Source organism: Xiphophorus couchianus, chromosome 11 (assembly GCF_001444195.1).
Source record: "Xiphophorus couchianus chromosome 11, X_couchianus-1.0, whole genome shotgun sequence".
Taxonomy (NCBI): Eukaryota; Metazoa; Chordata; class Actinopteri; order Cyprinodontiformes; family Poeciliidae; genus Xiphophorus; species Xiphophorus couchianus.
Genome location: NC_040238.1, coordinates 20,807,008 through 20,834,830, shown reverse-complemented (window position 1 = coordinate 20,834,830; position 27,823 = coordinate 20,807,008). Strand labels below are relative to the sequence as shown.

The following is a 27,823-nucleotide window of genomic DNA, read 5'->3' as shown; positions in this document are numbered from 1 at the left end:
ATTTTTTTTACTTGCAAGAGTCGTCTACAGTAGAAGGAGGGACCGGGTCGGTTCTCATGCTTTTTTGTCTGTCGCCCATATTGTACTTAACAAAAATAATTTCTTGCATTTGCAGCTGATGGCCAGTAGTTGATGGTATATTTTATGATGCATTAGTGTCCACTTCAGTGGTCTGTGTGCATTTATAACATAAAAATCCACAGGAAGCACAAGAAAATGGCTTTTAGATAGCTGTCCACTGTAGTGACCACTATGCATGAAAGGGTTAGAATCTGTAAATAACTCAAAACACTCCTGAGTAGACATCTACTTATTTGGCTGTGGCCAGTCACATACATATACATATTTCAGCAATCAGAAAGCAGCCAGCTGCACTGCTGGTATTTATAAAAACAGATCAGGAATCTCACATGACATACAATTCATTCTTCACATCCTCGCGCTATATATAGCGCTATATGTGGTATTTCTGGTAATTCATCTAATTAAGCATATTTTTAAAACGCCTTCTTTTTGATTTGCTTCTTGAAATGCAGAATACATTTCTGCATTTCAAACTGCAGGCCACCAAACCGAACTTTAACAGCCCACCAGTAAATAAAAGATCTTTTTACATTTCTTTAAAGAAAAATATATGATGTAATCTTGTAGGTCTAACAAGATACAGCAAGTGCAGTATTTGTGCGAGTTTCAAAACCCCATTTGGTTGAAATTTTATTGGTAATTATGACTGAATAAATAATTTGAAGGGCTGAGTCATTTTATCGTATTGACTGCAATCTGTTTCATTTGTGTAGTGTAGAAATTAGACAAAAAACAAAAACAAAAAAGGAAGTAATTTTCATTGACCAATTTTCAGCATTCAGTCTTCTTTGGTACACACCTTTCAGAGAAGCTGATAAGCCACAAATAATGTTCAGCTGTCCCAGCAGTGTTTAGAAATACTAGAACTGTGAAGCCTTCCATCCATGGAGAGGTATCAGCCACCTGTGGAGAGGTATCTGTTCTGGTTTGGTCTGGTCTGGTCAAACCAGACAGAAAAGGAATGTTTGCACCAAATTTCCACAAAGTACACATTTGTCTAGAAAGACTGGTTTGTTGGGGGAATGCGCAACTGAACTTTGATGTGAACCAAGAAAGTGAACTCTGGTGAGCCTAACAACCTACGTCTCTGGTTGAAGTGAATTCTAGCGCGGATCGAATGCACATGTAGATGCAAGCGGACACGAGACCGCCCCAAAAGTGGGAAGCGAATGATAGCACAGGGCATTCTGGGTAAATACAACCTAAACAAACGTGAGCATCTAGGGAGAAGTAGTTTGTGATCTTATACCAAAGGTAAAAGAGAAATCTGACTCTACTTCATTATTATTAATATTCCACGAGGAAGGAAGTGGCCCACAGCGCCACCACAGGCAAGGAGGTGAACAGGTTCCTCAATTATTTTAGATCGTTTGAGACAGTGCAGTGTGAAAGTGAACCGCAGCAGCTGAAAATGTAACAAAAGTTGCGATTTTGGTCCCCAGTCAAACCGAGTCTACCGGACTATGAGGTGTGAAAACACGCTGCCTTTAGCCTTGAAAGTGACAGTGATCATGCTTAAGATACTCTATATCAGGGGTCTCAGACTCCAGTCCTCGAGGGCCACTGTCCTGCAGTTTTTTAGATGTGCCACAGGTACAAAAAACGCTGGAATGAAATGGCTTAATTACCTCCTCCTTGTGTAGATCAGTTCTCCAGAGCCTTGCTAATGACCTAATTATTCTATTCAGGTGTGATGCAGCAGAGGCACATCTAAAAGTTGCAGGACAGCGGCCCTCGAGGACTGGAGTTTGAGACCCCTGCTCTAGATATTTATGGGTGTTACATGGGTTTCACGTTTTATGACATAATGAGTTTGGGGATGTCGATATAGTCTGAAGTTGATTATGTACATTTTTCAGCCCTCCATTATCTGAATTGAAAACAACAGAAGACTATAAAACAACCTTATTAACATGCAGGGAACTTCTAAATTGCTTTGATGGGATTTTCATGTATAAAGGTAAGAATTTTAAGCAAGCAGATGATCACCTGTTACTTACGGACACAATATTTTCTCCATGTTCCTCTATTTTTGAAAATGACACAACGAATCAGAAATAATGTCCTGTAAAGCTTAGTGCCAAAGAAAATAAGGCTGCCTGCTGTAAGCTCTGCCTCATCCCCCGTAGGGGTGCAACGTGACCCCTCTCAGTGTGAATGCTGCACTCTCAATGTCACTCTGACTTCTGCTTGGAGGAGTCTGGCATCTTTCTGGAGGAGATTGTTGAGCGAGGTAGAAATATGGTTGAACAAGGATTATCTGTTCCCTGCTTGCTCTGAAAAAGTCAAGCAAATTAAAAACACCACATCAGACCTCATATAATTACTTCTTCATTGACTAACTGGATGTCATTAATATTTTCAGCACCTGATATTTAATAGTGAAAGAGGATCACCAGACATGTTTAAAATGTGAAGCTAGAGCAAAGAGAAGGAGGTTGCTATTAAAACTTAATCAAAGTTGTTTGACTATTCACACCCTGCAAAGGTTTTTGCACCTTTTGAACCTTTGCACATTGGGCCACAAACTTCAGGGCGTTTTCTTCAAACCATTTTTGCTCCGCTATTATGCACTACATTGTGTGACACAACATGAAACAATACATACTTGGAAAGTGGAAGGAAAATCTCCTATTGTCTTCAAAACCTTTTAGAAGTAGAAGTATGGTTGGCATTTGTTTTCAGCCAGTGTGAGTCAATTCTTAGAACTACAGCTCTACATCAGTCTTTTGGTGTGTGTCTCCACCAGGATTGGATGTCTAGATATGGAAATTTCTGCAGATTTCTTTTGACAACATACCTCATGCTCAGTTAGCTTGGATTCATTTCAGATTTAGATAGGTCTTTGAGCTGCTATTTTGACACATTAATATGTTTCAATCTTCATGGATTCTTTCAACCTTTTGCAGCATGTTTAAGGTTTCTGTCCTGCTGTCCTGTTTTCATGTGTCCTCTGGACTCTATATAGATCCAACAAAAGTTTTGTCCCTACCAATCTTTCCTTAAAACTTCATTGGCGGAGCCAGAGGCAAAATAATCCAAGCTGGGAATTTGATAGCATCCCAGGCCATCAGGAGTGAATTAATGTAAACCACCAAGACTGAGTTAAATTTATTCAAGGTTGTGACAAACTGTTATGCACTTTACCATCAACAGCCGATGTAAATATAGTCTCACTTAGTCCTGTTTGCACCCATACCAAGTGCTTGGATGCTTAAAATATTGTTTTAAGCATCAGCTGTGCCACACACAACTTTGAGATTCAGTAAAATCTGTTGAGGGTTTAAATAACACCACATGTACATTAAATAAAATAATATACTTTTTATTAAAGTCAGACCTGTGACCTCATGAATCTGAGGACCATATGGGCTTTCATGAGGAGGCAAGTTTTGGCAACTGCATGATCACTGCTTTACAAGAAAAAAAAAAATACTGGTTTTAAATGATTACGTTTGGTGGTTGTTTACTGACTTTCAAACTGTTCAGACGTTTCAGACTAATGTGTATGTCTTGTTTTGAATAAATCTGAAAATAAATCCAACATACTGGATGCTACACACATACTGTGTGACAGTGCTATATGGGCAAACATTGAGTGCTTGCAAATTAATGAAGCTTGGCACGGGGTTTACCTGGTAGAAAAAAAAAATACAATTTTTACCCCAATCATATTTTGAGTTAGACTGTACTGTCAAAACAAAACTTTCAGTGTTGATCCTAAATTCATCTTCCCATTTTGTGACATAGCATACACTCACTGCACCTGAATGAGAACTCTATACCTTAAACCTTAAACTGCATAGCAAATCGCTGAGTGTATTCTCCTGCTTCAGGAAGCAAAATCATCCCAACTTGTCTGACAGACAGGGAAGCTTACATTTTAGCCTGAAATTTGTTATCTGTGGAACTTTTGTTTCTCTATAGCTTTAAATCGTAATAGCAGACAGTCTCCAGTTATTTGAATGCACACATTTTCTACTGGGTGAAAAAAACAAATATTGATGTTAACAGAGCTGCAAAACAGGCACCTGCTTAATTCTCAGTTTCTCTTCATCAGCTGCACCCTGCATGTAATCAACCACCTACATCTTCCAAGCATTCACACAGTATTTAAGCTTCTTCGTTTGTGTCATTTCCTGCTGGATTCTCCTGTTTTATGGGCCTTTGCTTGCAGTTTTCCCATTCTTGGTCCCTTCAGGTCAGCTCTGTAAGTTTTCTTATTTATTTTCTTTATTATAAACTCTGTTACTGCCACAGAAGTATCTGCCTCTGGGGCCTCTTTAAACTAAATCATGACGAAGGTAGTCTTACCTTCTATTTGAATAGATCAGCTGTTGGTTATTTTACCACTTTAGGGAATTTATAAACTGTATGCGCTATAATAAATAATATTGGGTTTTAGTCAGCTGAACTGACGTAATCAAGTTAACAGAATACATTACTGAAATTAATAATATATGTTACATGAACTTCAACTTAAAGTTTTGAAATAGAAACTAGAAATAATACATTCTTTAAACTGAAAAGCATCCTCAATTAATTGTAATTTTAGACTTTATTTTAGAAATATTTAATTTAAATGCAAAAAAAACCCCCAAACAATACAGTGAAAATACTGTAGGCTGTTTTAAAAAAAAAAAAAAAATCTATTTAAATAAAACATTGTCACACAGATGATGGTGTTTTAACTATCTGTGACGAGGCAGCACAAATAGTCACTTTATTTTAAATGGGGAAACATCCAACAGGAAAATGTGATTTTTGTTTTCAAGAAGAGACATTAAAATATGTTTTGTTGTTCTGTTCAAAATATTCTGTTGAGAGAAGATATTTAAATATAAATATAACATTTAAATATACAAGATATTTTAGACAAAATTTCTACTTCTGAATATTTTTGTTCTTTACTGACATACCTTAAGAAGAAATTGATAGACAGGATATAGAGAATTTTTTATTTTGTTTTGGGTGGGCTGGCATCTCTGTCCGCACTCCACTCCAGTAGATGGCATTAATGCACATCAATACGTTGCAACAGCCATAAAAAAAAAGAAGAAGAAGAAGAAGCAGCAGCGGCATTCGGTTTACACAGCAATGCATTCTGGGTAAATAACATGCTAACTGTAATGGGTTCTTTGCACCTCAGCTGGGGAAAAAGCGGCTCAATCGTTTCCGATCTATTGAAAAAGGCTCTTTACACTGGGTGTTTGCAGGGCTTGTCCAAGGTAACAATTAATGATGTACATCGATCCGAAGCCCCAACAAGTAGCTGGAGAAAGGTTTTAAGATGTTTGCCTCCTTATACGTTCACAGATACAAAGGTGAGTTTTACTTTCTTTAAACTTTGTGGCTAACATTAGCTTTAGCTTATGCTAGTAGGCAATATTCTCTGACATTTGTCTAGTAAAAATGTGCTATTTAAGTATCTAAACATTTTTCATCCATTCTAACGGACAATGTTTTTACCTTGTTTTCAAGTATATTACATACATTTATTGTCGTTAGTGTCAGAGACCAAGTAACGGGGGGATTTTACGGTTCAGGCTTTTTGCTTCTGAAGCCTGAGGAACAACAAGCCCATAGCTTAACAGTAGAGCAGCTCTGGTGTCGGAGTTCTAGTTCAGCTGACTGTTCGGGTTCAAAGTTGTTGCTTTTAGAAAAATATGGCCGTGTTCCTTAAGGTTTCCGTGTTACTTCGCTTTATTAGTTTTGCATGCTTCTTGTGAAGCAGGACGGTGTTTACAGCAGTGTGTTCAGGCGGATCAGTAGCTCGGCTGTCTGGCTCTGGTCTGCTCTCTCGTTCCCGTAAACTCTCTTTCAGGCTGAATACAGAAGTGATTCCATGGAAATAACACAGGAGGCTCCTTTACCTTCTTCTTTAGGCTGAAGAAGCTGATCCGGAGTGAAGTGAAGGCTGTAAACTTTGCTGTGCGGCGTTAGCTTTAACAGGTAGCGACAAATATTTACAAGCCACCGTCTTCTTAATTCAGGACCACTTGGAAATCCATGAAAACTTAAAAGCCCATTATATTAGGAAGACAACAAAGTGCATAGTATTGTTTTATTTGCATCTGAACTTTGTCTTGTCCAGCTGCCGTGGTAACCCAAAGCGGAAAAAAGAGAGCCGCATTTGCGCATGCGGTTGTGACGTCAGCGCGGCAGGTGCAAAGAGCTCATTGTGTTATCGAGTAACGTTAGGGCTTTTCAGTTTGAACCGGAGCGCGTTGGTCAGAAGAGGATCTCACCGAGGTCCAGAGGGAATGCTGGTCGGAATCCTTCTCATTTTAGAAGACGTGAGTAAACCACTTCCATCCTTCTTTTATAATGTTGGCTTGAGGCGAAAGTAGTGACCTCTGTGATTTACCCACTTTTAAAACACTGATGGAAATGTGGCAAGTGATGAACTTCAACAGGGACTTAATATACACTTTTGAAATAAGTCAGCATCTTATAGAATGTAGTAATGTGAAAGTTTTTAGTGACTAAAATCTATTAAATGCTTCATCAAATGTATGAAACGTTTTATCAGTTTTCAAAATAATTAATAGTAGTTCATTCGTAGCAGTTCAACTACAGTTGCAGGTGTTACTAAAGTAATAAAATGTTTAAATACAAAAGTTTTGTCAGCTTGTTGACAACACATTCCTTTAACTTTTGGGATAAAATAGGATCCAGCAATTTATAATCTCCAATAATCTCCAACAGATTTAACATCTCCAATGTTAAATCTGAACACCATTGCAGAATAATGTCATATTGTTCATAGCTGTACATGTGATATTCCAAATATAAACAAAAATGCACAGCCAAGAGGTTTTGAATGCATGTCATTTTACTCCTTTATCATTTGTTTTCTCTAGGGATGTTTCAATTCTGCTTTCACAGATGATGTCATGTTTTATCACCTTCTCATAGTCTGCTATAAGAAAATGTAGTTATTTAAATTCAATAAACTATGTGAACTGACAGGACATCACAGAATTAATTATTTTTGATGTGATAAGAGGTTTCACAAGAGTCAACTGACTCGAACAGGAACCATACTGGAATAGAGATAAGTAAACATCCAGTCATTAAAGTGCAAACAACCATCTGAAAGCACAACTCCGCCTCTGGCTATTTCTGTCTTCTTGCCTGTTTAATACTTGGCCCTCTCTGGGTACTAAACACATCTGAGAGAGTTTATCCACACAAATAGAGATGTTTTTTTTTCCAGAGATTTTGTTTTGCTGTGTTGTTGGAGACTTTTATAGCAACAATGCTCTGCAGACAGTCTGTCCATCCTGAGCGAGCAGCGACAATGGCTATTAGCCACCATTAGCTTCTCCCTCTTCCTCAGCATTGCAGACAGTCTCACACAGTCATCCATTCAATAGCACTATACCTTCAACAATAGTCAGGGTAGAGGAAACCCATTCCACTCCATATCCACATTGCACATAAATTGCATATTTGTAAAGCTGAGTAATCTTATCGATCAAGGCTCACCAGTTGCCATGGCAATGCTCCCAACTGCTCCTGTTATGTTTAGAGTAGTTGTCCAGCTGAAAGCTGAACCTCTGCCCCATTCTCAAACTCCAACAGGTTTTCCTCAAAGATTGCCCTGTATTTCACTCCATCCATCTTCCCACCAACTCTCACCTTCTCCCTGTCCCTGTTGAAAAAAAGCACTTACAGAGCATGATACTGCCACCACCATGTTTGACAGTGGGGATGGTGTGTTCAGAGTGGTGATGTGCAGTGTTGGTTCTCCACCACATATAGCGTTTTGCATTTTGCCCAAAAAGTTACATTTTGGTCTCGTCTGACCAAAGCTCTTTCTTCCACGTTTCCTGTGTCTAATATGGCCTCTGGCAAATGGCCACTTGCTACTCTTTCATAAAACCACATTTGTGCAGTGCACAACTAATAGTTGTCCTGTGGACAGATTCAGGTTTACCTGAGCTGTGGATCTCTGCATTTGGTCCAGAGCCACCGTGTTCTCTCTGATCGGTGCTCTCCATGTTGGGCTTGTGAGGTTAGGTGGACGACCTTGTCTTGGTAGGTTTACCGTTGTGTCATTCTCTTTCCATTTCTGGAAGATGACTTGAGCAGTGCTACGTGAGATGTTCAAAGGTTGGGGAAATCTTTTTATAGCCTGAGCCTGCTTTCAACTTCCTGACCAGTCTGATGTGTTCCTTGAACTTCTTGATGCTGTTTGCGCCCCAGTATTCTCATTGAGGCCATCACAGGGCGCTGCATTTGTACTATTAATAGATTACACACAGATGGACTCTGAATTTATTTGCACAACAAATGTTTCAGTTTTTTTATTTGTAAAATAAAAAATGTAATCATGTATAATTTTCTACTTCACAACTGTATACCACTTTGTGTTGGTCTTTTACACAAAATTCCAGTGAAATATATGTTTGTGGTTGTAATGTGGCACAATATGGAGAAGTTGAATTGGTATGAATACTTTTGCAAGTCACTCTATGTAAGAATACTAACTGAAGCTTCATAGTCCAACTCTCAGAACTATCAAGTTACCCGGGTTGTGGTTTGCTGCCCCATACTTTTATTTATTTTGTTTATGGATGGGAAATGGTGCAAAGACTCTGATGCTGCAGCTTTTAACGTTTTTTTCTCTGACTGTCCTGCAGATAAGTAACTGAAAGAGCTGCAAAGATTTATTTAATTTACATGATTAAAGATTGTCAGCTGATGTGCTTAAACTAAATTAGGATTTAATTAAAGAGCAACTTTATGGTGGGTTGACTCCCTTGTGGGCAAAATTGTGTGTATATATGCAACCTGAATTTATTTGGGTTTTACGGCTGTAGCATTATCAAAAATATGTGCCGTGAGTGCTTTTGCCAGGTTTCAGTATTTGACACTTATTGAGTATTACTGTGGATTTTTGACTGTGCAATACTAGATAAAAGGGCAAAAACAAATTTACATCTGAGATGACTTGAGGGTAATAAATGGGTTAAACGTGACCACACTTACAAACATAGTCTAAATATACGTTCTATGATTAAAAACAACTTGACTCATGGTGCAGTCACAACGACACTATAAACAAAACAAGGATAAATGACTCATCTTGGATTTTTTTTTTTTATACACAGGCTAAATGCCACGAACTGCAGTTCAACTGCCAAGCAGAGGAGACCACATGTGAGTGAAGTTAAAACTGTTCTGAACTAGCTACTGAAGACTGCTGTTTCACACTCAAAGGTTTGCTGAAGTTGATGTGCTACAATTACGTTCTGAGGTATTGTTTCATTTACCAAACATTTTAACTATCAGGAAAGGGATGATCAGATCACTTCTGCTAAGGAAGTGATTTGCAGATAGAACACCACCATCTGCAGGTGGTGTCACCTGCAGATAAGATTTATGATAATCAACGGATGTTGTGTTGACACTCATTTGTGGCTCTAAACATTTTTTTTTTTTTTTTTTTTTGCATAATCTTAGCCGTTTTGCAAAAACTTATCTGTTTTGCATAGGGAAACAGCTAAGTTTCCCTGAGCTGTTTCAGAGCCTCAGGTGCTCTGGACAACCCCCCAACTCAACGTTTACACTCTGATGAGAAAATGGCTGTAAAACAAATGCGTAATTGTGCAACCTTAAATCTTTGACCTGAATCAGACAAAAAAAAAAAAAGCACAAGAAGTAGAACCTTCTGCACAACCAACAAGAATCAACAGCAGTGTCTGGATGGCAAGTCACCAACAAAACAATTGGCTATTCAAAAAGCCATTGTATAAGAGTGAAAGCAGTTTACCAAATGTACTGGAGCTCCGCTTGGGTTGCTAGGTGAAGGGCTAGGGTTGCTAGGCAATGGCACAGTGCCCGTTGATCGTGCCTTACAGCAGTCAGGAATTTTATTTTTTTGACTTACTTGACTTTTTTAATTTTATTTTTTATGTTTTTTTAAAAAATTTTTTAGGGGCAGTTAAAGTATAAAAACGGGCAAAAAAATAGTAAATTTTGCATTAGAGGTCCCTTTAAAGTGAAGAAATATGTCACTTTAATCAATTAATTGGGTTGAAGACTTAACCCTGCATGCTGGGTAGAACCCAACGCCCCTCCCTCTTCTCCTGTGTCAACCCATGGACTGAATTAGTCAATATTTGACCCAGGCCTGGGTTGGCAAGAGCAATTACTACAAACCTGGCTGACATTTTTTGGCATTGAGGGCAACTCCTGCAAAAATTGGCACCATCTTTATGTAATCCAGTCCAGTAGAAACACTGTTGGACACAGGCTATTGTTTTATGTTTCCCCAGGTGACCAGCCCAGGGAATTGAATGGTCCAAAGTTAAAACAGTTTCTCTGCTGTTCTGGGTACTACAAGCTGTTTTACTGCTCCCTGTTTCCTATAAAAGATGCCATTTTGCATCCAAAATTACTTTGCGGTTCCACCCTCTTCAGCTCTTTTGATAAAGTCAGCCAAGCCTCTATCCTGGTGCTGCAGTGAAACAATATTATTAGAAGTGTCAAAGCCTAGCAGTACGTCAGGTTCAGGCAACACAGAAGATGCTGTTGCGTGTCTGAATTTGTCTTGTTTGCGCTGCCATACGAGACTTCTGTGCTTTGGTTGGATCCTCTTCAATCGCAGTCTCATAAAACGGTAATGCTTTTAGGCTGGGATCATCTTCTCTTGAGGCCTTTGACTGGGAACATATCAAGACAACATTGCACATTTTAGGTACAGCTAGTTAGTGGAAATTTGAAGATCATTTTCCAAGACAAGAGAAAAGGGTCTCTTGGTGCTAAATGACACCCACATTTATCAGGTAAACAAGTTCTTGTGCTCTCAGAGAGATGTCTGCTGTTGGATAATGCTTTTCATTTACATGAACACAGCAGATGGGTTTCTGAGGTGTAAATTTTAAGTGGTGAAACATACCGTCAGTGTACAAGTGACTGGGTGTCTCCTGTACCAATCAAGGCTTTGAGCCTCTGCACATCGCTCTCCTCATTGGTCTGCACCAATGACTGTTTTTGTCTTTTTAATATTTGCCCCTCTCTGGGTACTAAAGACATCGGCGAGAGTTTGTCCCCCACAAATAGAGATGCTTTTTTTGCAGAGATTTTGTTTAGCTGAGGGCAAAAAACATTTCTCCTTTTTAGACTGATTGCTCATCTTTCCAGTTGGACTGGTGTCACCTGGAGTCGCAGTGAAATCCCTTTGTGCTGCTTTTAAAGCACATGATTGGTTCTTCCTACAGGCTGCCACAAATGCATCTGCCAAGGAAACTGCCTCTTCTTAATCTTTTTAGGTTTCATTCCTTAATCGAAACTTGGAGTTCTGGAGACAACATTCGCAAATACTGTTCAAGAATTATGACTTCATTAATTTCTTCAACAGTCTTAGCTCAAGGCGGGACACATTTCCCATAAAGCTCTTTGAGTCTCACATAAAGCTCCTTGGGTGACTCATTTGGTTCCACATTGAGAGTGTAGCTACTGACCACAGGTGTCACTGTTTTTAATATTTATGTAAAATAGCAGCATTATTATAATCAGTCTATTGATACATCCATATGCATATGCAATTCTGGCTTTACCAGTCAAAAGTGGAATCAACTGAATTGCCCAGTCAATGTTTGGCCATAAGGAAATGCTCAATGTCATTGTTAATACTTAGTGTCAAGTTTTGTCAGGTTTGCTTTACTGTGCGATTCCCCAACTGAAAGGGATAGTCTCTATTATGAAACTTTTAACTGGATTTCATTCAAAGAGCCTTCAATTTAGCTGATCCATCTTTAATTTTTGTATGATGGTCACCATAGTGATTTAGCCTTTCTCCCACTTAAGTGAAAAACCTCAAAAGAAACAGAAACACATCTATTACATTCTAAAATTAACAAGATAAATACATTGTGAAATAACCAGATTTCAACCCCTTTAAGCCAGTTATTTCAAAAGTATAATAAATAGCAAATATTTTATAGTAAAATTCAACACCATTTATCAACATTTTGTTAAATATATTTTTATAGTCAAAATTCTATTTAACACTTATTCTTTTTCACTTTCTACCATAAACTATAAACACCATGTGTATTTTATTTTTTTAAAGTTACTCGCTTGATTTCAATAATATTAAAACTGCTCAGTACAACAATCAATCAGAGTCCATGTGCTGCTCCAATGAGATTCAGGAAATTAGCAACAGCTTTGTGAGGCTTACCGGCTGTCCTTCAGTTTGTAGAAAACTTTTGCACATTTCTGAATTTACATGTGCTATCAGCACTGTTTGCTTCTCATGCTGTGGCACTTTTTCAAACAGGTCTGTCACACCAAAATTACTTGCACTCTCTGATTACTTAGAGATTGAGTCCTTGTTAGTTCTTATCACTAACAAGCAGAGATGCCACAGAAAGGTGCAGCAGAGGGGAGTGGCTACCTGGCAGTTTGCAAGAACACTTAGCCTTCCATCCATCCATCCATTTTCTGTTCACCCTTGTCCCTAATGGGGTCGGGAGGGTTGCTGGTGCCTATCTCCAGCTACGTTCCGGGCGAGAGGCGGGGTACACCCCGGACAGGTCGCCAGTCTGTCGCAGAACACTTAGCCTTTTTAAGCTTATCTCCTTATAGAAAGACAAGATAAAAACGGACTCACCTGTTTTACCAGCAGATTGTGCAGGCCCTCGTTTTCAATTGTCCAAATCTAAGTCATCGGGATGCAGGCCTCAACCCTGAAAAAACATTGAGCTTCAAATCTGATAAGAGTTTAAGTGACTAGTTGGTAGTTGGTGCCAGATGGGAAGGTGTGAGTATTCAAAGGCTCCAGACGTACTGGGATTCTCAAAAACAACCGTCTCTCAAGTTCACAGAGGGTCATCTAAAACTGACAACATTCCTAGTGAGCTACGCTTCAGTGGAAGAAAATGTTTTGTTGTCAGAGGAGAACTGGTTTGGGACAGATTGGTTCAATTTGATGGAAAGTGAACAACAGCTCAACTAACCACTTGTTACAACATGGGCAGAACACCACTTCTCAAACTGTGGCCTACTGAGCCTTAGATGGGCAACAGCAGCAGAAGACCACACCGGATACCGCTCCTGCTATCTGAGGATGAGTAACTCAGGACACAGTTCACATAAGCTCACCATAATTGGACAATCACAGATTGGAAAAATCTTGCTTTCTTCAGTGAGTCTCTGTTTCAGCTGTAACGTTCAGATAAAAACATGGACTCATCCTGCCTGGTGTCAATAACTGTGTGGGAAATATTGTTTTGATCCCTTTAACATCAAGCAAACATTGTGTGAATGCTGCAGCCTACTAAGATATTTCTACTGACCACATTCATCCCGTTATCACCCCGGTGTACCCATCTCTTCGTTTTATTATGCCCTAATCGCCTTAAACACAACAACACAGTCACCAAAACCCAACAGAGCAACTCTGGAAGTGAAGTGCAGTAAAGAAATCTACAGAAACTTACAGAAAGTGGGTGATGCTATCATATCAAGTTGGACCAAAATCGGAGAAATGCTTTTGCCAGCTTGTTAAATCTCCAGTTAAAACCAGAAGTTTACATAGATCGAATAAAAAGACACGTAGTACTTTTTTTTCCCACTGTCTGAAGCTGAGCCATTCCAAACTTCTCTTGTTTTAGGTTGGTTAGAATTCCTCAAATTAATTTTATTTGCTACATGCCTCAAAAATTACAAATAATATATCAGATGTCTTAAAAATCAGTAATCCTTCTGTATGTAAATTTCTATCTCTTTAAGCAATGGGGGAAAGTCCAGATGATGATGTCATAACTTTGAAGACTTCTGATAGGTTAACGGGCACATTTGAGCTCATTGGAGGCACAAAATGGAAGTATTTTAAAGCCACATCTGAAACACATTGTTTTCTTGTTTAACATGATGGGAATGGGAGGGTGAAGGGGATCTGCAAAGATATCAGGAAAAGAACTATCGAGATGCACAAGTCTGATTCTTTCTTGGCAACAATTTCCAGATGCTAAGATATGCCATTTTAATCTGTTCAAACACTTAAATGTATAGATGTGATGGGAACGTCCAACCACCATATTGCTCAAGAAGGAGACGGGTACAAACTTGACTCAGTTCTGTCAGGAGGAAAGGGCCAGAACTCCAGCTAACTAGCATTAGAAGCTTGTGGAAGGAAATCACAAGCCACTGACAAAAGTCAAAGGTTCAAAGTCACAGCATAATAAGGTTGAGATATAAAAGCAATGTGTTAACATACATTACAGCAGTAATAAATTGACTCAGTTATGCAAATTTTGCATGACACTGGCAAGGAACCAGTAGAGATATTTTTCCCATCCATGGGGACCTGACCTGACAAGTGACCGTAATCTGTATGTTAAGCCTAAACCTCACAAGAAGAGTGATCTGGAAACAAAGATGTCAACTGCTAGAAAGAAAGAAGTTACTCATTCAACTGTTTTCGTTATTCCTCTGCAAAGTGGAATGACTATGAGGAAGATTAATAGTCTTTGACCTCCTGCAGTTGAGATTATTCTAAAAATTCAATCTTAATGCCTGAAGCCACATCTCTCCCTCCTCAATGTGACAGCTGCTTTATTTGTTTCCATCAGCTCTGCCTCAGCTTTTGGGCCGTAGACATCAGAGTAGAGGAAAACTATGTCAAACACTGGCTACTGATTCACTCGAAAGATTTAACGGCACACTTGACACATCTATGTTTATGTTTCTTGTAGGAACAGGGACAGGGATGAACAAAATTACACGGAAGGAAATTTACTTTGAAGGATTTTTGAAGATTTTTAAGGTGATTATGTTAAAATGTTACAAGCAAATTACCATTTATTATTTCCAGTAATGAAGTGAAATGACCTCAGACTTACTTAGAGCTGAAAGGACACCCAGACGGTTTACATAAAACCTGTTGTTGCCATTCAAGCACACATTTACACGCTGATGATGGCAAGCAACTAGATTGTAGCCAGAGCTGCCTGGGGCGGTCTGACAGAAGCGAGGCTGCTGTACCACAGTAGGTAAAAGTTTTGGTGTCTTCAGTTAGGATAGATGATTATTAATATTTCTAAAGTCAGCAAGCTAATGTACGTCTTTTGGTGGTAAATGTAATATGCTAGACAAGATAATCTGAGCTTGGCCCCGATATCTCTAACATTTTGTAGCTAAAATATTTGTCTTCAAAAGAAGATTAATACTGCCCCCTATTTTTAAGACCTCTTTTACTTGATGATGTAATTAAATTGGGGAATCAAATAAAAATACTAACCACATGCATGATAAAATACATGAATACAAATATATTTAGAATTTTTTTACTTCCTGTACAGAAGTTCATCATGAATTATTATTAAAAAAAACCCCAACATCTCACTGATTTAATCTGCACAACAATTCAGCATCAACCGCCTTATGAATCAAATCACTGATTGACTTTTTCGTAAGAAGAATGATTTTGAATTGCAAGATGGAGAAATAAAATAAATTAATGTTTTCAACACACGGTCATGAAGTAAAAATATAAATTACAAATAATGTAAAGAAAAAAATATATACATTTAACATGATGAAAATAATTTCGCATGCATCTTATGTTATAATAAAATGTTCACATGTATAAGTACCAATTTTCAGACTTTTTAGTTTATTAAATATTAATAATATAGAAAACCGACATTGAAGGTACATATTCCCCTTTCTGCTTGTGGCACACCAAACATATTATGCATATTAAGATTTATTTCACTTTGGTGCATTTTTCACAGCAACATTAATATTTGCACAGCAGCTACTGCATTTCTCAAAACAACTAGCACAGACTGTGCTAGGCTGAGCCACTTGCTCAAGATGGATTTGTTCATTCACCAAAACCAATTAAGAAGAGCAATAATAAAGAAAAAACAAGCTAGTATTCATGTATCTTAAATGTCTGCACATTGTATAAAATTTTTGACTGTGTATTTACTATATTTGGTGCTTTCTTCAGTTTTTGGGATCAATAATCTCATTTTGTTAATAAAAGATAGACAAATATTACAGCGGTTTACACAGATGCTTTTATATGATCGTGTAAATGCCTGTCAAATTTGTGTTGGGTGGCTATTTACACAGATGCTGATTATGATTTAAACTGGAAATGAAACTTGGAGTATCCTGCTGAAACATACTGAAAACACTGAAAACATTGCATAGAAAGCCTTTCTGGTAAATGTCTGATATAAAAGTAGTAGGATAGATTTCACATTAACCACAGTAATATTTTGGCCTCTTATACCATTTGATTTTAATTACTTTTTAAGAACTGTTGTGATGATGTTTTTGAAATTGGATTTGTTTTAAGACAGTTGAAGTCCACTTTGGTCTTAACCTCTTTTGGACTAGTCTTTAGCTTCAACTGCCAAGACCAGCTTATCTGGGTTTACACTAAATGAAGACAGAGATTTATCTACTTCTAGCAAGATACTAACTTTTTATAACCTTTTAACAGAACCTTACATAAAAAAATCCCAAACTGTCCCTTTAAAATGTCCAAATCTTACTTCTAGCTCCTGTGTTAAATTTTATGAAACAGCCCATTGAAATACTTAACCTCCCGGTGTTTTATTTTCTCTCAAAATTAATTTTGTGTTTGACTTTGGTATGAAAGACATTTTAATATCTTTAAGGGTGAAGACTTCATTAGTTGATAATCTCTTTTACCTCTCCTTAAAAAAGTAATTTCAAGAAGTAATAAATCATTTTTCATTGATTCAAATTAAAACTTAGAGCGGCTTCTGCTGTCTTTCCGGAGAAACTTCTGATTGCTTACAAGAAAACAAAACTGAGAGCTGAAGTATTGAAATTTTAAATTTCATTCTTACAGTTCATTGCCTAGCATATTTCAGCTTCCTTCGAGCAAACCAAGGACTACAGTAGATGTGAACTCCTTTTACCCCAGCCAGTCAGCAATGTTTTGTTGTAAATCGAAACCTGCATTACATTTATATGTATAAAGATCTGGAAAATGTAAGCCCAATAATGTTGTTTTTAAACTTTACTGAAAAAGGAAATATATTCTCTGACATCTGAAGTCAAAATACACATCTGGTAGACACCTTGAAATGAGTTATGAAAGTTTTCCACAAGCAAATGCTCTCAGAAAAGAGAGCATTTGAATGATAGCTTTGTCAGTTGCACTCTCTCTTTCTCTCATTTTCTTCCTCTGATACCTGTTATTGCCCCTAGATGTCCCCAGTACCTTTTTGTTGACATCTTGTTTCTACCTGTTACTCATCACTTAGTTCAAGCAGCTTTTTGCATAATAGCCCACTTTCGTGCATACTTTTTTTTTTTTTTTTCCTTTTATCATCTCGTCAAGCCATATTGTGTTTGCCATGGCGGTTTCGTCTTGTTTCTGACTCAGGCTTGGTGCATCTCTGGTTTCTGGATTAGCAGCTTCTGTAGGGCCAATGGTTTTGGTTTTGTATAAAAACAAAACCAGCTTCAATTCTGACTTAAACCAGTGTCAGGCACTGAAGTCACGGGCCTTGCATCTGTGACTTCAACTCGCCTGAAGGAAATTGTCCCCTTCAAAACAGATTTGTCCTCTCGGCAACCACAGCTCTGGCTAAAATCACTAACTGTATGTGAATGTCACAGTTGTTTTGCTGGGTTTAATGATTTGCCTAAACGTTTGTGTTTTTAGTTGCAGGAATTTGTGGGGGAAAAAAAAAACAATCCTGTGGATTTTCTCTAATACAAGCCTTAAGCACAGATAGATAGTGATGTGAAAAAATAACACTCTCCAACATCAACATAGTTGGACGTATGGATATTTAATCTTAATACTGAAAAGGCCAAATAATCATAAAACAATAAAAACAAAGTTTTAGGGAAGAACAAATTAGGGAACCTTCACATTCATTCGCACATCAAAAAAGTAATTTCACACCAAGGTGTATTGCATCATTTATTGTCCATGCTTGTTCTATTTAAGCTGCTGATATATTCTGGGGTTCCTCAGGCGATTGAGTTGATGTGAACGCTATGGTAAGATCAAAAGAGCTTTTCGAAGACTGTAGCAGTTCATCAGTTTGGTAAAAGGCTCAAATCCATTACAAAAGAATTTGAAAGGCACAATTTCTGTGTAAGGAAAGCATTGGAGGACATTCAAAACAACTGTCAATACGTCTGAAGCTACACTGTCACAACATAGTGACGGTTTTTAACAAATATGTCAAACATATTTTTTGTAAATGCTATGCTGCAGCTTTAAAGACCGTGGAAGAAAACCAACCAAAATAAATGAAAAATTCTGGCAAGAAAAGTTGTCCGGATTATGCCAAAAACATACAGTTGGCTCAAATAAATAGCTGAGTTGAGGTGAACGTTACAAAGTGAAATCCAAATATGCGGGAGATCCAAATATCCAGTATATTAGGCAGTGTACATGCACGTATTTAAACCTATTTCTAAAATAATGTGTGGACGGCAGAAAATAAAGCAATGAATTCTAACATGTGGATCTAGTCTTGGCTTTTAAAAAATCACAAATGTTTTATGATGTACAGTCATTCCAGTCATTCCTCGTACAGATGTGAATAACTAGAACCTTAACTTGTCATTTGATATCACTGCTAAGGCATTATGTGCCTATTTACACATTAGATGGCATTTCTGAATTCTATAAATCTTACAGCCTGTAAATGCAAATGTTTTGATCCTGTTGAAACAATTATCTTGGTTATGTACCACTGTTGAACACTAGGTGGCGAGTTAGACGTCAGTGCTGATCTTAGGAATTATATATATATATATATAAAAAAAAAAAAATACTACAAGGTCAGCTGAAAAGGTTTGGCATTTTGTTTTACAATTCTGTGTATGCCACATCTATTATTTAAGTTCTGTATCAAAATCTATCAAAATCCAACGTTTTATGCTGTCTTCTCAACAAATCTGTTTGTTTTCCACTATTCTGAATCCAGAAAGGTGTCGTGTCATATTGTTGAGGCTTTTTGTTTATTTTTGTGGTAAGGTTTGGAATTTCAGATGTGTTTCTTTCTGCAACACTTTGAGTGTTATTTGTAACACCTAGGAGTTCAGTAAGTCCCTCGCCCTTTAAAGGTCTGTGCTCTCCTATTATGATGTTTCTATTTTATCTCCATACAAAACGTTTATAATCTCAACGTTACAAAATGTTTAATTTTCACCAAAACTGTATTTCATAAAAAAAAAGTGTATGTTTTTTTGTGGCGTTTTGAGCCAAATCATAACAACAAGGATGTATTATTGAGGTCTGACGGGGGTCATAACAATATGAATTTGCAGTAAACGGTTCTATTAGACATAACCAAACTGCACAATAGAAAAACAAAGTTATTTGCAACGTTGACTGTAGATAAGCTTGAATTGCTTGTATTAAAAGCAGATTAATTTTGGTGTGAAAAAACAACAAATAAAAACTTAGAGAAATGAAACTTGAGAATAGCCGGCAGTAGTCATTCAGGCTCTGATATGGGTTCAAATCATTATCCATCAGAATTATCCAAGCGTGCTTGAGCTTACAGCTACAAGCTAATCTCCTTCAGGATTTCAGTATTTGATCAGTTACAGCAAATTGTCCAGTTTCTAACATATTGAAGCAGCCCCACATCATCACACTACTATCACTTTGTTTGATTGTTATGTTTTTTTCTGTCTGCAATGCTGTTAGCTGAATGCTCACCTTCCAAAGAGTTAATCTTTGGGATCATCAAGATGTTGACAAATGTGAGACAAGCCGTCGTCGTTGCTCAGGAGGGATTTTGGCTTTTGAACTCTCACATGGCTGCCATTTTTGTCTGGTCTCTTTCTTGTCAGTGAATCGTGAACATCAACCTTGAATTAGACAAGTGAAGCTGCAGTAATTTAGATGTTCTTCTGGGTTGTTTTTTTGACCTCTCGGATGAGTCATCAACACACTCTTGGATTAACTTGTCATGGGATGGTTCACCACTGTGCCATGGTTCTTCCACCTGTATGGAAAATAACGGCTCTCGCTATACTTTGGTGTATTCTCACAGCCTTAGAAATGATTTTGCAACCCTTCCCAAGACTCAGTGGTCTTGTTTCTCATCCATTTATTGATTTAAACCTACTTCACGCTGTCTGACAGGTTCTACTTAAGTAATTTCTTTTTTTTGTGTGTGTTTGTTTGGTTTTTCAGATCAGGAGGTCATCAGAGCTGGGTGTTAATGAAATGGTGCTAAAAATTTGATCAAAGTTCTCTCATATTTTAACAAAACAATTTTCAAACTGGAACAGATTGGTTAGCTTAATAAATGAATTTAGCATTTGAAAACAGTTTTGTATTTGCTAAATTTATCTTTTTGATATTAATATTAGTTTGCTTTAAAATTAAATATTGGGGGAAAAATGCGAATGAGTCCTCTAAGCGCACAAATACTTTTTTAAATGTTACTTATGTTCTTGTTACTTTAAACGTATGCATTTATACCAATATATATACATACTGTATGGGCTAGCTTAGATCATGTTTTTAAAGGAAACCCCTTCTCAAAGTTACATAATAATTATGACATAATTTTTATTTTTAACACCACCACATTGAGGAAACGCCGGTTTTATCATTTTTGTGGTCCAACAATGACATCAGCAATGTGTTCATTTAATTTTGGCACAAGCAGGTTTGGAGTGACCCTCCATCTGCTTCAGATCTTCACAATAGTATTAAATCCGGCATGATGCATCTTAGGTAATTCTCTGTTTAAGTCTATCCTCTTGAAGGCCTCACTTTTATTCCAATGAGAGCAAACACGATGGCCATGACCGGCTGCCAGACAAAAATGTCCTTGATATAACCGCCGACAGCAACATCTAGCACCTGCTCCAAGGAGTTTTCTTTTCTTTTTTCTTCTTTTTTCCCCCCCTCAACATGTCTGCACGCTACTGCGACGCTTTGTGTTGAGTCTTGATCTTGTATTGTCACAGTTCATCCGTGCAAAGGCCTACAACCGACTCATTTGAAGAGGAAAAGCAGCATGTCATCTCAGATTCACGCATACAATTTAGTATTACTTTAACTGTAATTATTAAATAGAAAGAACCGCTCCTCCCCTCCCCCTTTGAGCTGAGGGAGGGTGCACATAAGAGCAGGAACGTGTGGGAGAGGAGGGAAGAAAAGCAAGGCTTCCAAGAGGCACAATGCCAAGGTTAGACCTTCTTCTAGTGGAAAAACTGAGAAATCCATGAAATTAAACATCCAAGGCTACGAGCAAACAGCATGAAGCCAACCAGTTCACGAAACCTCAAATATCTTTAGCAGAGTGCTAAAGAGGTGTTTCCTTCCTTTATTTGTCGAACAGGAGTAAAATAAGACGATGTTACAGTACTGTAACATCGTTTTAAAGTGAAATGAATTTATTCTCACTGAGCAGAGATAGGACAAATGGCAAATGAGCGCTGATGCATTGCAGATTTTACTGCAAATGGGATAAATGATGTATGGAGTGCCGTCTGTGGATGCATCAGACCCAGTATATGTGGTAACCTTAGTGAGATTAACCATTTTAATTTCTTCCTGTGCTGATATTCAACTGAGGCTGCTATTCTTTCATCTGCACTAATTAAAAATATTCCCTTGAACTTTTCCTCATTTTATTCGCATCGCAACCAACAAATTTAAGTCGTTTTATAAAATTTTTATGTGTTAAATCGTCTCAGAATGTTTCATAATTGTGACATACATAGTTTTTGTTGGATAAATGAAAACTTGAATGCCGTGCTTTTGTAATCAACCCACCAGAGTCGATACTTTGTAGAACCACTTTACACTACAATCACAGCTGCAAGGCTTTTTGAGATACGTTTACTAAAAAAATTGTCTCTCAGTCATGTGTTGACATTTGTTTGCAGCACCACAGGTTCTCAATTTGATTTACCTCTAGACTTTGACTGGGCCATTTTGACGCCTGAATGTGTTTTCATACAAACTATTGGCTGTATGTTTGGGGTTATTATTTAGTTTCAAGTGTTTTCCAGACAATTCCAGGGAGGACCAGCATTATTTTCAGAATCCCAATCTGACTTTGGTCTAAAAGGTTAGTCGCAGCAGTTTATCTCACCATAGATAGTTGAGACAACGTCAAGGTAAAGAAGAATAAAAATAGAGGAATCCCTGACCTAGATGTCCTGCTTGGTAGTAATCCAAGGATTGGCCCCATAACTGAAGAGTTTAATGTTGTAATTCCACAAGCCTTTGGCCAAATTCATGTTTTTAACAGCTGTGATTGCTGACCACTTAAGACTTTAGAAACACCTGCGTGGCTTTATTCCCATTAAGATTTATGTACGGGTGGATTTATAATGCTTACTCTTTGGAAGGTGAGCATAAGAAAGTTAAAGAGCTCCAGTGTTTGTAGACATAAAACTGTTTTCAAGAAAAACAAGACGATAATGATGTTTTGGCTTAATAAATGTTTTGATGGTAGCCAGCTTTCTTCACACAGTCAGTCACTGAAATAGGCATCACCCTAAAAAAGAAGTGACATAACTGTGTTCCTGCTTTATTTACAGTTTTTTTTCCTTTTTTTTACTGCACAGTCAGCCACATTATGGGATGGATGCAGACATCCAAAAGTGGTCCACCAGAACTCACATCTGGACATGACATTAAACTGAACTGACCCTGAGTGGGTTCTGCTTGTTGTGTGAATGTAATTCAAAGAGAAATAGTTTCCTGGAGAATAATAAACAGAGAAACATCCACACACAGAGCCTGGGCATTCTCTCCACATGCTTCTGCACTTGTGTACAATTAGAGCTTTTTATACTTTAAATTTCCTTTGAGTTATTTGAGTTTGAGTCTCTTTCTCTCTTCATCAACTTACTCCATAGTGTTATTGTTTTTGCACAGCACTTTGGTGCGGTTTTAAACTTGTTTTTAAAGTGTTATACAGTTAAATTGACATTGACATTAAACTGCTTAATTATTTTGTGAATATGAAATATTGCAATGCATACTCATGTTTTTGTTTTTATGTGCATATTATCATTAGATACTGTTATTTGCACTGCTATTCTCCACTAACATTGATTCCATGCTACAGTTTATGTTTGTTTTCTTTGTACAGTCTGCAACACAAAGAAAAAAAAACACAACTGATGCTCAAGCAGAATTTCCAATATTGCACATATAGATATTTGAATTTCTCATCACCACTGTAGTTTGTCTACCGTATGCAATAATAAAAAATGGGAGGATTAAGGGATGGGGGGTAAAGACAGATTCCTCAATATCAACCCTGAAAGATCCACTTTTACTTAATGATTTCAGGTTATTGTGAAAAGTTTAGCTGTCCACCATAATTTATCTCAACCCTTATCAGAGCATGATCTATGCAATGGGCTTTGAGCCTCAAGATTTTCACTTCATGTTGAAATAAGAATAGCAGGTGTGGTGACAACGCAACAAAGAGCAGCTTGGTGTTTCTTGTAGATTCTCCACCAAACCGATTCTTTCTAAAGTCTTGAACCATTTCTGCTTGTGAATTTTGGAATAATGACAAAAACCAACATTCTGTTGCACTACAGAGTTTATTTCATAACTGAGACAAATAAAGCAATGTTTTTGATGAAAAGGCTCTTAAATGTACCTGTATGTTCACTAGAAACCACTAAAACCTTTTAAATTTAAATTCATCAAAACCTTTTGAGTAATTTAATACAGTTTGAACTAAATAAACAAAACTTAACTTTATAGATAAAAACAAAGATCAGAACTTTATACAACAGATTCTCTCTATTTTATAAGACGATATTCACACTTATCACTTACTAGACGGGACACTGTAAGGTGACATTTTATTACACACTTTGTGATGTTTAATGAGCTCTTGTGGGATTATTAAATCCTCAATGGGATATTTAACAGCAACTTTAGACTCTTATCAGGATTTTATGTGACTCTGTGATGTAATCTAATACAGTTTCTGATGTTGGTGATGGCTCACCTCCCAGGGCACCAAAATCTGGGGAGCATCATAAGTACCAAACAATTTATTCTTTTTTAATCTGTTAGGTAAACAAGTGTTGTACGGATTATTTTCGATTTAAATAAAATATATCTATCCTTTGTAGGGGTTAATGATGCTGCAGCTGGCGACTGATTCTCAACTTTGGATATTTTATTTCACATTTTTTGCTCAATATCTAGAATACGTAGACTGAATTATTTGAACAGAGATCATTTGAAACTAATCTTGGAGTTTTTGACATATTCTATTTGTAAAAAATATAAATAAAAAAATTATTTCTTAGTGTGCAGGTGTGGTTGGTGTAGCAGAAAGGGGAACTCAACCAGGTCGCCATTCACTGTAGGCATGAAACTTTTGCACACTCCTGATTATAAACAAGATGGTGAATTTTTATCTATCTGGATTTCTGTCAATATCAGCCATTCTTGTACTGATGATATCACTTTATTAAAATTTTTTTGTCATGACGCGTAACATGACAAACAGCAAGAGTCTTGTTTGCTGACTCTTTAGTGGTTATTGCTGGTGACTGACATATTTTATTTGACTGAATTTGCCCCTGAGGGACGACTGAGCTGTGACAGTTTGACTTAAATACATGTAATGTTACGCCCCTCGCCCTTCTTTTTACTTGGTACAACTAAATATTTATAAAGGTTTAAACTCTATCGTGTTTAAAGCTGAATTTGTTCTCATTGATGATTCAGCTCTCATTTCTTTGCAAGGTCCCATGACACTTCTCTAAACTTACAATCATTATCAGTTGCCAAGCATGAAAAGACATTTATACACATTTCTAATTTTTCAAGCAACTGGTTTAAAAAAAATCCCCAAAAAATCTCATGTTTGACAGTAATGGATAATTTATTAATTTTTTTCTTTGAGATGAATGTATGGGAACCATAAGCCAGTCAGCAGCAATAAATGTTCTGCTCCACAGGAATGACTGCTATGTCACACTGACAGAAATCTGACACCTACAAAGACATCTTCGCCTGAGAAAATAAACAGTTAGGAGAGTTTTAAAATCTTGGACACTTTAGAAGGAACGCTTACCCAACCATATGAGAGGAAGAAAAAAGTCCTTCAGACTGTGTGAGGATTAGCCTCAAGGACTCCAAGGACTAAGGACAAGCAAGCTGTAGTTTTTTTAAAGGGTCTATGTTGGATTAAAGGGACTTGTTTGTGATACCTTAAAAAAAAAACTGGAAATGTCTAAAATTTTAAAAAATACTTTCACACTCATGCCATAATTGAACAGGTGCACTTTACTCACAGATCACAACAAAACTGCGTAGTAAAATTGTCAATCTCAATTTAAATATTCATACTGATGACGTTTTTCCTAAAACCGCAAAAGAATTCCCTAAATGTCCTGGATGATTTAACTTTCTTCTGCATTCATCTGGTCCAACTCACTCTGCAGGTCACACTCTGGTCTTTGCTTGTGATCCAAAATAATTTGCAGAAAAACTAAGTGAGCATAAATCAGCCATCCCCAGATATCACATTAAACACAACTTTATTAATAACCCTTTGTGAAAGCTCTGAACTGTTGGGGTTCCCCAAGGCTCAATGCTTGGCCCATTATGACTTATATTTTAGATATTTTAGTCTTTTAGCTACATTTTTTATACTGATGACCTTCAGTTAGATGTGTCTTTCCAAGCAGAGTAATTTGACGAGCTCACTAAATTGATTGACTGCCTTATTAAAATTAGTTTGCTTGGCACCCTTGACACCAGCCAAGCAGTTACTCCATTTTTACATCCATAAAATCCAGTATTTGAGACCCGAGAAAACGTAAAATCCTTTTCATACTCTTGTATCTCTTGTATCTTTATGATGAAGAACATTGCCCAACAGCCAGTTGTGTTCATGCTTTTATTTCTGTTTATTTCTATTTTGGATTGAGCTATTGCAATGCCTCCAGAGTAAGCTATAATTTAAATGTTTAAGACCTTTTAAGCAAGCCTGAACTACCTACTTTGTTACTACACCGGCTTTCTGTTGAGCTCAGGATCAGAAGCAGTGATCATTCATGCACCACTTTGTCCAAATTCTGGTTCCCAGAGAATCCAAGGAAGGGAAGGTCCATTACCATCCACCTGGAGAGCAAACCTTAGAGAGGTCAAGACAGAGAGGTTCCCTCCCAAGCTTAGCTTAGTGCCTGCAGCCGAGCCAACGCAACCACAGGACCGATAGGCCGCCCGACAGCAACGCGCCACACCAGAACACAGTTGGATCTAAGGCTCCATTAAGAAATATGATACAAAGGGATCTTGCCTGCAAAATTAAGGACATTATAGAAGTATGTACAGTCATATCCAATAAATTAACATTTTCTGAAAACAAGAACCTTTGAGCAGCTGATAAACAATAAGCTCACATTTATGTAATCATTTTATTGGTCTGTAATTCGAGTCTGAAAGGTCATGTTTTCATTTGCTGTACACGGAGACGCGTAACAGAAATATAGGCTTGAACACATCAGTCTTAATATATGAAGTGTGTATCAACAAGTGAATTACTGACATAAATGAACTTCAATAATATTTTTTAATTGATTAAATAAGACTATTTTGAATTCTACAACATATGACAAAATAATCTTAAACAAGACAAGTTATTTGAACTAAATATTGTTTAGAAAAAACAGGTGGACAGAAAGACGAGTCGATTGCCCGATCCTGCCTGCATTGATGTCCTCACCAAAATTACCACAACCTTTTTTGAGCCCTTATTTTCTTTTATGCAATCTACATAATGTAAGCAGTCATCGTTTTGGAGAAATGACTTTGCTCTGGCTATGATTTACATAAATACAGTTAAATATGAGTGCGGTTTCCCTTAAGCACTCCCATGATGTCTCCTTTAAATGTGGCCAAACTGCATAAGGAATTAGTGACTGTTAGTTTGAAAGGGCACATTTTTGGAACATGTCAGCCTTTGCTTCTGGTTTCAGAATTGGGATTAAGTGCAGGTTCAAGAGTTGTATACAATGAGAACCATAGCATTGTGTATCTGCCCCGCGAGTTTCATAGAATCAGAAGTAAACATCAATTTATGTTGTTTACACAATGTAAATTCAAATTCCACCAATTCTCAGAAAGCTATTTAACTCTGCCATCAAGGAAAGAAAAATATTGCAAATATACCGTATATCTAAGCAGCGTCCCTAGATTCAGATGATAGCTCAGTTTCGCAGGATGGGCTTTAATATGCTTTTTCATAATCATATATATGAAATGTTCAATGCAAGATCCTATTTAGTTCTCCATTCAGATTTTACTTAAAGTTTCAAGCTGGAGAAATTACGAGGAAGGTCCAACATGGCTGCCTTGTTTCTAAAGTTAAAAAATGACCAAAGTTAAAACTATTTATTTGCACTTTTACATTTTTCCCTGCATTATATACCACACAGACCATCTTAAATGAATATCCCATATAGTTTGAAAATGTAAAAAGCAAAATAATGTGTTGTTAGCTTGTTTGGCTAACAGTTGTTTGGCAAAAGCAATCTTTGTGCTTTTTTACAGAGCACAAAGATTAGAACATCGTAATGGCTTTTTAACTTATCTGGAGCATCTAAGGTTAGGTTTGAATCAAATGCCAACTCCTGAGGTAAATAAAAAAATGAGTAGCAGCCAACACTTCCTGTATCCTGCGTCTGGTTTGATCCCCGGCAGATATTTTTTAAAAAACATTTTACAGAAGGCTACAGAAAACAATTC

The 27,823-nt window shown here is 37.2% G+C and overlaps 1 long non-coding RNA gene across 1 annotated transcript; it reads left to right on the top strand.

The window, feature by feature from the left end:
* Window positions 1–6,216: 6,216 nt before the first annotated feature.
* On the top strand, window positions 6,217–26,403 carry LOC114153644 (uncharacterized). Its single transcript, XR_003597364.1, has 3 exons — window positions 6,217–6,380; window positions 9,204–9,252; window positions 26,163–26,403. It is a non-coding gene; the product is annotated as an uncharacterized LOC114153644 (long non-coding RNA).
* Window positions 26,404–27,823: the final 1,420 nt, after the last annotated feature.